The 18280-nt window shown below is 42.1% G+C and overlaps 1 protein-coding gene across 1 annotated transcript in view; it reads right to left on the reverse strand.

The window, feature by feature from the left end:
• Positions 1–18280, reverse strand: part of NGFR (nerve growth factor receptor) — an 88698-nt gene that overhangs the window by 18550 nt on the left and 51868 nt on the right. The window lies entirely within an intron of this gene.

Here is an 18280-nt window from a genome sequence, read left to right on the forward strand (position 1 = left end):
AAAAAAGAGAAGATCTTTTAAACATTGTAATAATAATATTACTGTGGCTCCAACCACCATTTCTTCCACTGGAAGACCATGATTGATTCCTCCCCCTTTCTCATTCATAGGAGTTATGACTTCTTAGTAGGTTCTCCGGATCTTTGTCTGGTAAGGTGATATTGCTGGTTTGATAGACATTGCCTCATGCATGTACCAACCATAAATGGGGCCAACAAGATTCTGGGCGCCCTCTCTATTGGTTTGATAATAGTGCAGGAGTTTGATCTACTCTGCATTTGTCCTGGCCTATAACTTTACAACAGCATAGAAGTTGGACCTGTGGACATGCTACTGAGAATCCTACAGTGAATATTCAATATTTGCTGTATTAGAAATAACCTTCTTCTGATGCCTAAAGGAGTCGTTTAATCCTTAAACCAGGGCCAGATAGGCCATAGACCTTACAGGGAAATTTCCCAGTGGGCCGATGCCCAGAGGGCCACCTTGGCCCTTCTCACGGCCGGACAGTTTTTGGGGATGTATTTTGTGATAGACTGTGGTATTTGGCTCTGTTTGGTGGTATAATGTGCCACAATATGGTATTGCTGGCTCTGCCTTCCATCAATTTGGACTCGACTACAAAACGGGGCCACTTTTAGTATTTTTTCCAGGGCCATTTTAAGTTCCCAGTCCTCACCTGCCTGAAACGCATTTTCATTATGTGTTATTTGTTGGTTTATATTGCTGGTTTGCTAGACATTGCCTCATGCACATACCCACCATAAATGGGGCCAACAAGATCCTGGGCACCCTACCTATTGATTTTGCCCTTGCCTAAAACTCACTCAAATGATTCCTTTACTTTGTTAATAAACTGGTATGTAAGCACTGTATATTATTTTTGCATGAATGGTAGTGGTGGCATTGTATAGTATTAGTTAAAGGGAACCTGTCACCGGCTTTATGGTGTCCTAACTAAGGGCAACATAAATAAGTGACTGATTTGCTTAGCACAATGCTGGGTCACTGTCTTTAATTGACCCAGTCAATCTGCCAACATCTTGTATTGAAAAGCTCCAGCTGATAATGATGAGTCATGAATATTCATGAGCTCCTGACTCTCCCCGCCCACCTGCTGCTGAATGACAGTTATTTTCCATAGGAATCAGCAGCAGGTGGGCAGGGGAGTGGCTATAGCTGTTAATTAAATATACGCTGGACTCAACTCATTAGCATGCAGCATGCGGCATCTTTGTGTGTATATTATGAGGTAACCATCTGTCACACCAGTAAGTGAATACATCTAAGGCACTTTTTAGTAGTTAATGATTGTATATAATTAGTTAGATTGTAATCAAATATCAACATGACAGGTTCCCTTTAAGTAACTGCTTCGAAGTGCTATTGGGACAATATATGCCACTGTTATTAGGGAACCATAATATTTGGCGGTTATAATGAGGAATTGTTTGGTTTGGTTATTTGTAAAATGTACACTATATGGCGAGTTGGTTCACCAAACAAAAGTTACCAACAGGGCACCTCAATTTAAGTCAGCCCTGATTGCTGTGATCTCGGGTGATTGCTCAGAACTTATGTTCCACACACCCAGAGGATGTAACAATGCACAATTAACCTTTTTTTTCAGAAACCATCACAGACAATAAAATAAATTGTATATTGCAATGTACATATATACACACGTTGGCTTATGTACAACAGAAATTGAGGATATTCTTAATAAGGGGAACCCTGACCTTGTGAAGTTGGACATGTTAGTTATAGCCCTGCCTCATTAACTATTATAACAACCTGAAAAGCCATGCTCTTCTCAAGTGGAGAACAGATGCACCATAGATACAGCCATGGTGACTCATACATGACTCATTGAGCAATTATACTGTACACAAAGCAGGACCAAGATAGATAATAAACATAATTCAGCAATAAAGTGAAAAAATACAATATTTATACAGAGTTCTCTATAAACATTTCCCAACAATTGCTCATTTGGAGACACACTCCATATTTCTCACCATTTCTGAATAAAGTTTCATGAATACGCCGATAGTCTGACTATAAAATGGTTATGGCCTGTACTTGGTTGTAGGTTGTGTGAAAGGAATTTATGGAAGGACTCCATGTATGGATGGACTGTATAGAAGGACTCCATATATGATGAGTATGGATGTATGGATTGTATGGAAGGGCTTAATATAAGATGGACTATATGGAAGGACTCCATGTATAGAAGGATGTCATATATTATGGATTGTATGGAAGGGCATCATATATGGATAAACTGTATGGAAGGACTCCATGTATGGAAGGACTCAATGCAACACAAAGGCAGAGCCTCATGTATGGAAAGACTCCACAGAGGGACTTGATGCATGGAAAGCTCAATGAATGGAAGGACTCCGTGTATGGTAGTACACTAACCACCAATGTAAAGGAGCTGTCCACCACCAGTGGTTTGGCTACAAGCCTAGTGTAGGGACTTCTCAAAGACTTCCTGGGAAGAATCTCAATGCTTTTCTCAGATAAGACTATACCTAATGCTAATTGGTGACACATAGAAAACAGCCACCAAAAGTTGCCCACATTGAAATAAACAATGTCTTGAATGTGATACATCTTCATACTACAAGCTGATCCACCCTGTGCACTACACCAAGCCTATACACATATACAGTGTTTGAGGGTACACTGGCTTATAGTTCTTCAGCTGTTGTAACAGCTGTAGACTGTCAGAGCATGCTTAGAGTTGTAGTTTTGCAACAGCTGGGGAGACACCAGTTGGCGACCATTTCTGGCTCTAATTTCAGTAGCCCCTAACATAAAATTCATCCTATAATCTTAATTGCCATCCTCCATAAACATACTCGTGTGTTAAGATGGGTGGCACAATAATACCCATTTGCATCATGCTCCAAAAGATGGTGCAGAGTTATACATTATGTGTAATGTACGTTTCCATTTGAATAGAGGAGACTATTGTCTGTGTGGGCAGGACAGATTCTATTTAAAGGGATTCTGTCACCTCCCCTAAGCCAAAAAACGATTTTAAAGCAGCCATGAAGCACAGCTTACCTGGATTAGGCTGTGCTCTTTTATCTTGAAATCCGTCCAGCAGTTACTGCAAAAAACGACTTTGATTGATATGTAAATGTGTCCTGAAGGTGCCCAGAGGGGCGTTTTGTTCTTCTTAGAGAGCCCAGTACCGCCCCTCTTTCAGTGCCCAGCCCGCCTTCCTTGTACTGTCTAACCGCCGCCCCCAGCCTGCCACAGCCTCTCCTCCCTCTCCTCCCCCTCCCTCACGCCGAACGAACTTTCGCACAGGCGCAGTACCCACTGAGGGCTGCGCCTGTGCGATCAGCAGGAGACTGAGGGCAGCAGCTTCATCTTCGTCACTGGGCATGCGCCGAGCCCAGTGACGTCCGATGCTCGCTCTTCCCTGCTGACTGAGGGAGGAGAAGCTGTGGCAGGCTGGAGGCGGCGGTTAGACAGTACAAGGAAGGCGGGCTGGGCACCAGTGGCGACTCTAGGAACAATATATAGGGGGGGCACAAAGATACCACAGTCAAAAATGGGGGGGCAAAAACAAAATAAGTATATAGAAATAAGATTACAAAATACTAGAGAGTTGCGGTATGCAGGGATACATTTATAATAAAACAATTTACTTACAAAAGAAGCTATTCAGTCGTCTGCTGTGCCTCCTCTGCTTGCTTCCGCGGATTCTTTCCCCTTCTTTCTGTCTCTCGTCAGTGCACAGGCGCACTGTTATGGTGGATCTGTGGAAGACACACTGTTATGGGGGCATCTGTGGATGACACATTATGCCTCTCATTAGCCCTCATTATGCCTCTCATTAGCCCCCATATCAGCCCTTATGCCTCATTAGCCCCCATTATTCTTCATATTAGCCCCATTATGCCTCATTAGCCCACATTATGCCTCATTAGCCCACATTATGCCTCTAATTAGCCCCCATTATGCCTCTTATTAGCCCCCATATGCCTCCTATTAGCCCCCATATGCCTCCTATTAGCCCCCATATGCCTCCTATTAGCCCCCAATTAGCCCCCATATGCCTCCAATTAACCCCATATGCCTCCAATTAGCCCCATAGACCCCATATGCCTCCAATTAGCCCCCATATGGCTCCAATTAGCCCCCATATGCCTCCAATTAGCCCCCATATGCCTCCTATTAGCCCCCAATTAGCCCCCATATGCCTCCAATTAGCCCCTATATGCCTCCAATTAGCCCCCATATGCCTCCAATTAGCCCCCATATGCCTCCAATTAGCCCCCATATGCCTCCAATTAACCCCCATATGCCTCCAATTAGCCCCCATATGCCTCCAATTAGCCCCCATATGCCTCCTATTAGCCCCCATATGCCTCCTATTAGCCCCCATATGCCTCATATTAGCCCCCATATGCCTCATATTAGCCCCCATATGCCTCCAATTAACCCCCATATGCCTCCAATTAGCCCCATAGACCCCATATGCCTCCAATTAGCCCCCATATGCCTCCAATTAGCCACCAATTAGCCCCCATATGCCTCCTATTAGCCCCCAATTAGCCCCTATATGCCTCCAATTAGCCCCTATATGCCTCCAATTAGCCCCCATATGCCTCCAATTAGCCCCATAGACCCCATATGCCTCCAATTAGCCCCCATATGCCTCCAATTAGCCCCCATATGCCTCCAATTAGCCCCCATATGCCTCCTATTAGCCCCCATATGCCTCATATTAGCCCCCATATGCCTCATATTAGCCCCCATATGCCTCCAATTAACCCCCATATGCCTCCAATTAGCCCCATAGACCCCATATGCCTCCAATTAGCCCCCATATGCCTCCAATTAGCCACCAATTAGCCCCCATATGCCTCCTATTAGCCCCCAATTAGCCCCTATATGCCTCCAATTAGCCCCTATATGCCTCCAATTAGCCCCCATATGCCTCCAATTAGCCCCATAGACCCCATATGCCTCCAATTAGCCCCCATATGCCTCCTATTAGCCCCCATATGCCTCCTATTAGCCCCATATGCCTCCTTTTAGCCCCCAAATATGCCTCCTATTAGCCCCCAAATATGCCTCCAATTAGCCCCCAAATATGCCTCCAAATGCCCCCATATGCCTCCAATTAGCCCCCAAATATGCTTCCAATTAGCCCCCAAATATGCCTCCAATTAGCCCCATATGCGTCTAAATGCCCCCATATGCCTCCTATTAGCCCCATATGCCTCCTATTAGCCCCCATAATGCCCCCAGCAGCCACATTTTTTATAAAATAAAATAAAAAAACACTTACCTCTCCTGCTCCTGGACGGACGCCGCCTGCCATTTTCTCCCTCCTCAGTCGACTGTGCTCTAAACTGGCGCGCACAGCGTGAGGTCACAGAGCGACCTCACGCTGTGCGCAGCCCTGCACAGCCGACAGCCGAGGACCAGGAAGTGGTGAGTACAGAGCGTTCACCACTTCCTGGTTCTTCGGTACTAATGAGCGCTTCCATAATGGAAGCGCTCATTAGTATTCACTCAGGGGAATCAGCGGGGGGGCACCCGGGGGGGCAAGGAACAACATAGGGGGGGCAATTGCCCCCCCTCGCCCCCCTCTAGCGACGCCACTACTGGGCACTGTAAGAGGGGCGGTACTGGGCTCTCTAAGATGAACAAAACGCCCCTCTGGGCATATTCAGGACTCATTTGCATATCAATAAAAGTCGTTTTTTGCAGTAACTGCTGGACGGATTTCAAGATAAAAGAGCACAGCCTAATCCAGGTAAGCTGTGCTTCATGGCTGCTTTAAAATCGTTTTTTGGCTTAGGGGAGGTGACAGAATCCCTTTAATAATAGTAGTATAAATATGCGGCAGACAGAATATTCTTTGCAATTTAAATGTAATTTTTTTTTAGTGATTTTCACAATAAGAGGTTCATGATCCAGTTTATAGGAAATTAAATGCTGTGTAACCACTATCCATATATGAGCCGGACGTTTCGGTCCATAGGGACCTTCTTCAGTGGCTTGGAGTTTTTATAGAAAATTAATAGCACATCTATAATGAGGTATCTGAACCCTTTGTGATAAATGAAGTATTCAATATGGATATATACACAGAATTGATTATATACACAGGGAGGATAAAGGCCAATATACAGAGGAAAAGTGGTGGAAAGAGAGAGTATAGGAGGAATCCTGTGTGGGGGTGTAAGGAAAATATTAGAGATGGTAGCTGGTAAGTGGTATATAGCATTCTATATATAGCTGTATTTCATACAACCACCATACTGCTATATACCATTTACCAGCTACCATCTCTAATATTGTCCAGTACATAGAGCGAAATGACATTTTGGTCTATATTTTCCTTACACCCCCACACAGGACTCCTCCTATACTCTCTCTTTATCCTCTTTGGCCTCTTTGGCCTTTATCCTCACTATGTATATAATCAATTGTGTGTATATATATATATCCATATTGAATGCTTCATTTATCACAAAGGGTTCAGATACCTCATTAATAGATGTGCTATTATTTTTTAGAAAAGGTCCCTATGGACCGAAACGTCCAGCCTATAGATGGAAAGTGGTTATGCAGCATTTAATTTCCTATAAACTGGATCATGAACATCTTATTGTGAAAATCACTAAATAAAATTACCTTTAAATTGCAAAGAATATTTTGTGTGCCGCATATTTATACTATTTTTGGATGACCGTCGAGTCTTTGCTGGCACCGAGAAGAGTAAAACAGTGTGCGGTACTCCATTCTCTAATATATAGATTCTATTTAATGGCATAATGCTCTAAAAATGAGGGAGTGGGGGCATGATGATTGACAACAGTGGGATCATTCTATGACTACAGTTTCACCTTTATGGAAACATGATTCTTTATAGGCAATTTTGAAGTATCAACCCCACGGGTAAATATATCTAATATTGTATGGGCCATGAACTAATAGTGTCATGTAGATTTTGCGCCACTTGAATAAGTGGACAACATAATGTTGATTTAACTCTATGACTATACAGGGAATTTGAAGTTCTACATCAGGAAAATGGAGCTTGGCCACTATAAAGATTAATTATGAAATAATTCAGCCTGGAATTTTGGACCTAAATATCAGACACTCTGTACTATTTTATGAGTAGTTGATACCCACGACCTTACATATTTTCCACCATGTAGACATCTCTATAGATATCCCTATGTAGATATAAGTTCATATGTAAGTTTATAATCAGCAGCAAAGGCAGCAAAACAAAGCAAGCTGTCCACATGATTAATATAAAATATCAGAGGAGGATACTTCAGGTCAGGCTCCATGTGGTGACCAGGCTCCATGCAGCACCCACGGGATAGCAGTCACCACATGTATCTTAACTCCTATGTTTTCTGTGTAGGACATTGACCTAACTCTGAAACTTAAAAAAAGGATGACATTTTGTAAGACAAATTCCATGGCTCTTCCACAAGATAATAGGCAAATGTTCGGAATGTTACAATGTTGTTCCCAGATTTATGAAAAACAAACTACAATTTGGCATAAATGAAGAAAATTGAGATTAGGAAACAAAACTATCATAATTAAAACCATGAAATAATTTCAAGAGTCAAGTGCAACCAAAGGCAAGATGGCTGACATTGGACCATTGTGAATTTACACAGAGAGGCTCTAATGATATGTAACTTGAAGCTCCTGGGTCCCAGTGCAAAATGTATTATAGTGACCCCCAGCTACTATGTGCCAGTTATTATATTAGTGTCTTCTTATTTGGTCTCTAACCTCCCTCAGGCACCTTAGCCTAGGTCCAACTGCCATAGTTACTATTAATTCAAAATTTGCAGTTATTGTCCTGAATTTTCAGACACAATCTTGGCAAAATTATCTTGCACTGTTTCACTCAAGAGCGGGCCAGGGGACATTACTTAAATTCCCCATATTTATTAACAAAAGTATTGATTGATACCCTGGAGCAGATCAAGTATACCAAAGGTTGTGTCACCCTTTTTCCTCACCATCACCTTGCTACCCCATGTCTATGGTCATACAGTAGCACTACCAACCACAGCCTCCAACCCTAAATCACAATCAACAACAAAGTTTACCTGCTCCCTGCAAAGTCACAAAGCCTCAAACTCCTGTCACTAATCCTTACTTCACTGACAAATTGAACAGAGTAACATGTAGAGCAATTAGCATTGATTTGGGTCTTCTTCCTCCATCTTCTTGGCTATATATGCAGTGTAGGAAGAGGAGCTGGTGATGATATTTTCAGGGGGTGCCTGCAGTACTTCACTTGATCCTTGTACTATACTGTTGTCATAAAACAGTAAATTGTGTTTCCACATGTGTTTCCACATGTGTTTCCACATTTGGCACACTAGGATTTGGAGTTTGTGTTAAGAAGATGGGGAGCAAGGTGGAAAATTGGTGGAATTTAAGATGTCTATGTGGCAAACTCTGCAGAGACAAGAAATGTGGCTGAAAGAAGTCATCATGGTGGTCTGGTCCAGATGTAGAAGGTAAGGAAAAAAATGTCTACCTCAGAGAAAACATCACTGGATGTAATAGGCATGTAGTGCTGTATTTTCTTTTATGTTTTCTAACACTGAAAGACCAGGCACCTACTAAGTTCCCTGCTACATATCCTAATTAGAGACAACTGGAGGAGGAGAGGATATGGCAACTGGTGCTGGCCACCACAGAAGGGCAGCTTTTGCAGAGGTATTTTTTGCTGCTGGGGCAGTATTTTGTGCTGCATTGTGGTATTTGGTTCTGCTGAGGCAGTATTTTGTTCAGCACTGTGGTATTTTGTTCTACTGGGATGGTATTTTGTACTGCAATATGGTGTTTGGTCCTGCTGGGATTTTTTGCTGCTCTATATTTTTGGGTTATGCTGGGATGACAATTTGTACTGCACTATGGTATTCGACTCTGCTGGGATGGCATTTTGTGCTGCACTATTAATGAGTCCTTCCTACTTGTGTTGCCCCCATCTACTTGTGTTGGCCCTGCCTACTGTACTTGGGTTGCCTTGCCTTCTGTCATTTTAAAACTGCATACAACATGGGGCCAATATTAGGCTATTTTCAGGGTCACTGTAAGTTCCCAGTCCATCTCTGGTAAGAAATATAGAGCTATCAATGTTGTAATCATTCATGGGCCCCCCAAGTACCTTAGGTCCAGGGCTACCCAAAACAGCCCCATTATAATCTACCACTGTTGTAACCTCTCCATCCCCCTGCCTATAGAGATTTGAACATGGTAGGTAATGCTGCACTATATGCAATACAGTGCACTTCCCCCTAATTCTAGAGGCTAAAAAGACATAAATGACAACCCAATAGTTTATTGGGAGGAATGACTATGTTTTCCTACTTTAAGAAATATTTGTTAAAGAAATGTTTTTTTTTTCTCGTAAACACTGCCAATATGTACAGACCCCACCCTCATAATGAAAGTCATGTTGCCTTCATCATCATCTGCACGCAGCTTCCATACACAGTGACAGTAGAGTGCACAAATTAACAATAGTGCCAGCATAGCACCCTAATACACAATAGGGTTACTCTTTGTGCAGTCATACAATTAAATAATAACATTTTTATATATTTACACGCCTGATATGGAAGTGAATATAAGTTATGTAAATGCACACTGTATACAGTAAACTCCCCCTAAAGATGGTTGCCAGAACCATTTGCAGGAGAGTTTCCCTGTTTTAAGAGCCCCCCTGAAAAATCTAGGGGAGCAACACTTATTAGGAAGTACAAATGTCATCTCATTAAATAGTATAGCTAAAAAAGATGGCGTCTGGCAATCAATCTTGTTTTTCCATTTCCACAATGCACCTTTAGGGGGTATTTACACCAACAGATTATCTGACAGATTTTCTGACCAATCAGATCGTCAATTACACACACACAGAACTTTTGTAATAATTATTACACACACCAACTATGGGTCTGGTAATCTGTTGGTGTAAATGCACCTTTAATTTAGCAGGGAAACACACAGTACAGCCAAGCACCTGACTTGTGGTCTTGCAGCTCTGGTCTCACATTACGCACTTAATTTTAGTTTATTTTATGATTTTCACTCTGTAAGGAAGGTTGTACTTGAAGAAATTATTTTACAGATAGATTATTTTAGAAGTGTTATGTTTTTAGATGGGAAAATGTGGATAGATAAGAGCTGTGGAATCTGAACTTCCTAAGTCTTCCCTGGAAAATATAAAATCCTATTGCCAATAGCCTGAATCCCAATAGATACATAGATTGATCTGAGATAGATAGATAAAAATAAAAACATTTGCTTGAGAAATATCTGCTCGAGAAAGATCCCAGGAGGAGGATCGAAACGTCGCTGCTTGGTGAATAAAAGTTTTTCCTGATTTTACGCCTTGGATGTGCCGTGGAATTTTTCATACTAGATAGATAGATATAGAGATAGATCCTGAACAAGTAGTTGGCCCTCATAATCCAAAAAGGTCAAACATATGGCCACAAAAAAAATAACATTCTGAGTAGTACTATTGTTCATCTATACAGAATATAATTTTCAAGGAAATAGTCACAAACCTAGCAAGGAGCCATGGTGAGCTAATGGGGGGCTTACTAATTGCTTATGACTTTACAGAACACTGATGATGGCATCAAGTAATCTAATGGTTTGATGATGTCATTGATTGCTGGTGGACTCTCACTGCCCTCACCTGTGTAGAGCAGACAATAGGCACATGCATATGTAATTAACAATTTCTGCTGTTTTCAAAGACGTGTCCTCTCACATTGACAGCGACCTGGCACACACTGATTCTACATTAATTGTTGTCATTCGCCATTTCTTCCCACAGTGAGTGAAAAATCAATTCAAGATGTAAAATCTGGCACAACGTGTTATGTGCAAACAAAGGAAAGTGATTTCTGTTCTGTATCCACAACTCTATTGTTTAACTATAAACCATTTATATTTCCACATCCTGACTCATTGAGTAACAGGGTTGGACTGGGGTTCCTTGGACCCACCAGAGAAATGTATTTTCAGGACCCCACCCCTATATCACCAATAAAGTGTAATAGGATTTAACCAAAAAAATAGACCCTAATGGCAAATTATTGTCCTCAAAGACAGCGCCAAATGTTTTTTATGCTAGACCTTTGAGGCCAACTACAATACCAGAGCCTGGGCCACCAGATGATCCTCTGGAACTCTGGTAGGCCACTCCAATGCTGCTGACTAGTATATTATCAGAATGTATTCAGTACTCGACTCTTGTTCACCTGTCTTCCTCACAGTACTGTGTGTGGCACATTGATAGAGGAGGCTAAAAGTAGCTATAAAAAGGTTACAAACACAGGTGGTAGCTTAGATAAACCCTAAAATTAGCTACCAAAATAATTTTATAGGACATAGCAATGACAGTAATTACTTTGGTTTGTAGGAATTGGTACAGCTCCAGGTGTACATAAGCACTTGGGTGACCAAGTCACAGTGGCCACCTGTATTGCCAACGCTTACATTTTAACAAGCATATAAGATGATCATTGATTAGCTTGGGTCTACCTGAACTCAGTGGGGCCCTGACATTTTCCCATGTTAGCCAGTCTCCGAGTTTTCTAGAAGAAGGGCCTTCCTGACACTCTCTAAATGAAGAGGCACTGACATTTCCATAACTTAGAAAAGCCAAGCACTGGCTTCAATTGACCATGTACTTGTGTGGTTTGTACCTATTGAAATTAGTGGGATATATGGAAGCCTACAGAACAATCCAGGTCACATAAAAAGGTCAAGGTGTATATGGAGAACCCTTTGAGTATATAAACCTGACATACACACCACAGTTTGGACCACATTCTTATCATTGGTGTGCGCATCCCATAAATATGAAGAAATGGTGTCCCTCCTTAAAGCCAGAAGATGTCATCAATGTCTGATAGGTATGTGTCACATTCGGGTGTGGGAGGGAAACACCACACCAAACACTGGAGGGAAAGGGGTGAGGGAATAAAACCTGGAAACTAGGGAAAGGAGATGGACATCTCCTAGTAAAACCGTAATCAAAGTCCTGACTAACTACCAGTATGAACTTGACCCCAGAGGTAGGTGAGTTCATACACAGGAATACCTAATGTCCTAACTCACCCTATAGGACACTGGTACTAATGTCAGGACTCAGACAACCTGTTCCTCCAAAAGGAAGGACCTCCAAAAGGTCTCTCTCAGGCCTTAATACCAATTACAGGGAAATGCAACACACAAAATAACCCATACAAAAGGGAAAGAAAAACACTTAACTTCAAGTAGCTATGGCAGCACCAGAGACTCAGCCAAGATCCATACACCAGCTATTCACAGCACAAACTGAAGCTATAAACCGCATAGCATAGTGGGAGAAACAACAATAAATAGAGAAGGTTAAATGACCATAATAGCCACACCTGGGGAAAGAATGTGTGGCAAGCACCAGAAACAACACAGACGTCATTTGATCCAAACAGAAAACATGTCAGATCAAACCACGTGCTGCGGGTCTCACCGATCTCCTGCCACCTGTCGCGGGAACGTCCATGACAGTATGAGTTCCAACCCTGGGATCCCTTCTATCTTGATCTTCTGATTGCCCTTCAACCTGCCAAGAGGACCAGCATTGACCACTTATAGCAGTAGATGTGGCCATGGCTCTTTCTACAGATGTCTATGTGATAACAAGCACATGGAATCCCACCCTACATGCATGGCATAAAAATATAAGGTATGGAAACTCCATTTAAGGTTCGTGCCACACTCATTTATAATATACTCTTATATGTCACATTAGATAAACCCATCAATGGAGTTCAGAGTCTGAATTTCAGGAGCAAGACAATCTTCAAAGTAACAGAACCCCTTGGATATTTCCATCACTGTAATTCGCAACATCACATTCTGAGCAGGGCACCATTCGTGACTGTGTCATTTTGCTCAAATCTTCATCTTCAGACGTGACTATATACTATAAATCCTTTCTTGCAAAGATGTTTCATCATGGAGTTCAAGTCTTTTTTTTGTATGAGAAAAATTTAAGTTGAGCGGACACCTGGATGTTCGGGTTCACTGGGTTCGGGATCCGAACTTGACACCGAACCCCAATTAAGTCAATGGGGACCCGAACTTTGGAGCACTAAAATGGCTCTAAAAAAGCAATGGAAAGGGCTAGAGGGCTGAAAAGGGCAGCAAAATGTAGTTAGCAGCATGGTAAGCGCTCTGCAAACAAATGTGAATAGGGAAATTACTTAAAATAACATAAAATACATAAAAAAATTATAATAATCTTGATCTAGGAGGAGGCGGTCCATATGGAGTAGGAGGTTGAGGAGGCGGTGGATGAGGAGGAGGTAGCCAACACTGGTTTTTGGTTTTTTATTTTATTTTGTTAAAATTTGGGTAGACCCCAAAACATTGGGAAATATAAAAATAAAGAGAAAGTGCGCTGGAGTACAACAATGGCTGTGTGAGGCCGGTATACTTGTCTATTCTGCACAAGGTATGGACAAGTCCTGTGGGATCCCTGCCTGGTTCATTTTAATGAACGTGAGCTTGTCCACATTGGCTGTGGACAGGGGGCTGTGCCTGTCTGTGATAACCCCCTCCTGTCGTGCTAAACAAACATTCAGACAATACACTGGCTGCAGGGCAGGCCAGCACCTCCAAGGCATAAAGGGCAAGCTCAGGCCATGTGCCCAATTTGGAGACCCATAAGTTGAAGGGGGCAGACCCATCAGTCAGTATATGTGTCTAGTGGCTCTGTGCGACCATCGCCTCTTCCTCCGAACTAAACAGGTCACTCGCATGACCTTGATTCCATGTGGGGTCGAGGACCTCATCGTCCTCGACATCTCTTCCACCCAGTCTTCACCCCTGCCCTCCTTGTCGGTCTTAACACTGCAGAAAGCCACAGCAGTTGATACCTGTATTTCATCATCATCCGAGACGTGCTGCGATGGTCCTCCCATGTACTCATCCTGAAACATAAGTGGTTGGACATTGGTGCAGTCTCTTCCACTTCTGGTGCAGGGCTATGTGGATGGCCCTGGGAAACCCTGCTAGCAGAGTCATCTAAAAGCAGAAGGGACTGCTGCATGACTTGGGGCTCGGACTGTTTGGCTGATTTGCAAGGGGGTGAGGAGAAAGACTGATGGCCATGGGCTGCAGGTGCCAACTCTGATCTTTCAGCAGGGGACTAGGTGGGAGACAATGTGAAGGAACTGGAGGCACTTTCAGCCACTCAATCTACTATCGCCTGTACTTGTTCTGGCCTCACCATTCGTAAAGCGGCACTCAGGCCTACCAAATAATGCTGAAGGTTCTGTCGCCTACTCGCACCCGAGGAAGACGATTTTTAGAAATTTTGGTCCCTGTCATCTATGCAGAGCAGGGGGTTTTCAACTGCAAAAATGGGTTAATGTCACCCAACAATGTAACAGACAAATTTTTTAAAATTATTTCCCTGTCTGCTATGTAGAGCAGGGGTATAATACAGCCCCAAAAATGGTTAATGTCACCCAACAATGTAACAGATGCATTTTTTTTTTATTATTTCCCTGTCTGCTATGTAGAGCAGGGGTATAAAACAGACAACAATGCAAATATGTCAACCCCTGAAATCACAGACTGATTAACTATATTATTGTCCCTGGCACATATGCACGTGCAGGTGTACTTCACACAAAAATTCTGTACCTGGCCTATGTTGGTGCAGGAACCTACCCTCCGAGCCACTTGTGAATGATTGGCCTGATAACCGTGGAAATGTCACCCCCCAATCCCACAGATGGATTTACTGTATTTATTTGCCTGGCTGTCAGATATGCAGCGCAGGCCACAAAGGTACTTTATGGAAGAAAAAACATGATTTTTTCACCCACAGTGAAACAGATGGATTTACTGATTATATTTCACTATCAGATTGGCAGCACAGGCCGCAAAGGTACTTTATGGAAAAAAATATAAGATTTTTTTTACCCTCAATGTCCCAGTTGTATTCACTGATTATATTTCACTATCAGATTTGCAGCGCAGGCCACCAAGGTATTTTATGGAAGAAAAAAGATGATTTTCTCACCCACAGTGAAAAAGATGGATTTACTGATTATATCTCACTATCAGATTCGCAGTGCAGGCCGCAAAGGTACTTTATGGAAAAAAAATATATGATTTTTTCACCCACAATGTCCCAGTTGTATTTACTGATTATATTTCATTATCAGATTTGCAGCGCAGGCCGCAGAGGTACTTTATGGAAAAAAAATATATGATTTTTTCACCTACAGTGAAAAAGATGGATTTACTGATTTAATTTCACCATCAGATTTGCAGTGCAGGCCACAAAGGTACTTTTTAGCAAACAAATATGAATTTGTCCCCCCAGAATCTAACAGATGGATTTACTGAATTGATTACATTCACATATGCAGCACAGGGGTACTTTACAGAAAAAAAATGTAAATATGTCACCCCCTGGGTCCCTGAACTCACAGATGGATTACCTATATTATTTTCCCTTCCCCTGGCACATATGAAGCGCAAGTGCACTTAAAAAATGGGTATATGTTGCCCACTGAACTAAAAGAACAGGATTAAATTATTGTCCCTGTCCCTGGCACATATGCAGTGCTGGTGCAAAATGGCCGCCGACGCCCACCTAACTAACAGACGGATAAAACTTATTTTTCTGTTTCACTGGGTTCAGGGCAGGGTACAAAAATGTTGCATTGCACCCCCCAAAGATCGCTCCCTCACAGCAGCAGCATCCTATCCCTACACTAGTAAGAGCAGAGTGACGTGCAGCGCTACGTGACTCCAGCTTATATAGAGGCTGGGTCACATGCTGCACTGGCCAATCACAGCCATGCCATTGGTAGACATCTAAGGGCACACTAGTTAAATGCTTGTAGATTGGCTGCCCTGCAGCCTTTCAAAAAGCGAAATTAAATCGCTGAACACTGAACCCGAACTTTTACCATAATATTCGGGTTCGTTAAACCCTATTCTTGAACAGGGACATATAGTAGACTGTCCGATATTTTGTCTTATAGTATCCATTATAAGCCTCATCATCCCATATATGTTATGTGCATCTTTCCAGATCCATGATTCCGTAACACTAGCAGTTTATGATGCTGCAACACTTGTGTAACTGGAAAGCTATTAAGTCAACATTAAGCCTATTTCTCAGATTCAGGGGAAAGGACACCAAAAACACGTTTTGATGCATGCAGACCATAGTCTCAACAGGACAGCAGGAATTACTACATCATTTGACTCAATGTTCTGCTGGAGGCATAAATAATTGACTTTCGTTGCATTCTTTGTATAGCGGGAGACACAGTGAATCATTTGTTTTAACAAGTTCTTCCAAGCACATCAATTACCATCTATGTAAAGGTTCGTTGGAAGTGGCACTGGCATTTACATGTGTATTAAATACAAGCTGTGGTGCCCACCAAGAGGTAAAAAAAATCATCAAGTCCTTGAGTTTTCTTTGTCAGACATTGTATGATGGATCTGCTTCTTGAAAAGATGGGTTACTATGCCTCGCCACTTATCTTTACCCTTTGCCTGCTATTTCCCCATCATATGTTACTGGAAACTTCAACCACCACGATTCTGAAAAACATCTCATCTTCCCAACTATGAAGAACAATTCATCGTAGGACATTTGATCTCCCCAAAACTGTAGGTGCAAGCGAGTATGCGCCATAAAGGCAGCCCATGTAGGTTCCATGGGAACCTATTTCAGGTTGGCCGCTATCTCCGTTTTAATAAATGGTGAGACATGGATGTCGTCTCCACATCTGTATGAACCATTGTTAGCTACAAGGAAGGAGAAATTGACTTCAGGGATGAATGCCGCTCGACCTCCTACTAACCTAAGTGTGTGATCATGTGAAGCGAGTGTGATGTACCGCCAACATGCATGTCACCACTGTGGCCAGTCAATGGCCTCAGCAGTGATGTGTCAGTATCAGCACGTGACTATTCAGCCTCACAAGTCACGTGCTCTTCCTGCACACGTCACTCCTAAAACTACTGATTGGCTTCTGCCCACGACGGTCACCCATAACTCAATTTTCAGATGTTAGACAACCTTTAGGTCAACGGTAGGCCTCAATGGTAGAAAATAAATTACTATAATGTACTATAGATAGCAGATTATGCTTTCCTATGCAATTTTGACTCATACAGTACCAGCCTGACAGAAGCCTAAAGGACACTCTTTTGTCGGTGAATGGGGGCCTATTGATACATGTGACATATGGTTTGCCCACACACACTGAACGTAAAAAATAAATAGGGCCTTAGATGCCATTGACAATGTCCGCCACTGTACAAGGGAGGAAAACCCGATGTGATTCATTAAGCATATTCTAATTCACTTATGGCATGTCTTGCAGCAGAGCAGTTGGCGCCTGGAAGCCGTGGCATGCCTTGTTTCCAGATAAGATATGGAATTCACCAGCTCAACGTATCAGAAGATGAAATTTGAAATTAAGATCCAGAAAGGGGATTAAATAATTTTATTAAGAAGGGAACACTGTTTCACATCATGTAATAATTAATGGACAGCATGGAAGCTTAATGCTTTTATGAACACAGGGCCTTAATGACTAGAGCAAAATTTGACCTTTTGTTATGTGGCATTTCAAGGTGACATATATATCAAAATGTTTTTTTTTCTCCGGAACACATGGATTTTCTAATCATTTTAAATGAATGTGGATAATAATTCATTTTGTAGATATTAATATTTATACAAAAAAATGTATCTTTTTATTTTCATGTCTCATAAGTGTACCCTGACGTTGCTATAGAGCTAAAAACAAAAACTCTATTTTAGCTTTACATGGATATCCCTCTGTTAGCTTTAAAAAGATCATGTGCATATGAAGGATAATCATCCAAGTACAGAAACGTCTTTGTAAAGGGGACAAGTGCCCTTTTTTTCTTTTTCACTTTTTTCTTTTATATATTTTTTTCATATTGTACTGTATTAATTAGTCAGTATTTTTTATTTATTATACTATGGGGTACATAGAACACATTATCTCTATACCCTGCTGTCTCTCTATACAGTGCCCTGTATACATATGCATGCAGAGAAGACACAGAAGTCCTCTCTGCACAGGGAGTACCTGTGATGTCATCACTGACATCAGGGGGTTCTCTAGTAGTGCTTCTTTAGGGAACGCAACACTCAGTTCTGTGAGAGGGAGCTGATTAT

The sequence above is a fragment of the Bufo gargarizans genome, chromosome 6 (genome assembly GCF_014858855.1).
Source record: "Bufo gargarizans isolate SCDJY-AF-19 chromosome 6, ASM1485885v1, whole genome shotgun sequence".
NCBI classification, from domain to species: domain Eukaryota; kingdom Metazoa; phylum Chordata; class Amphibia; order Anura; family Bufonidae; genus Bufo; species Bufo gargarizans.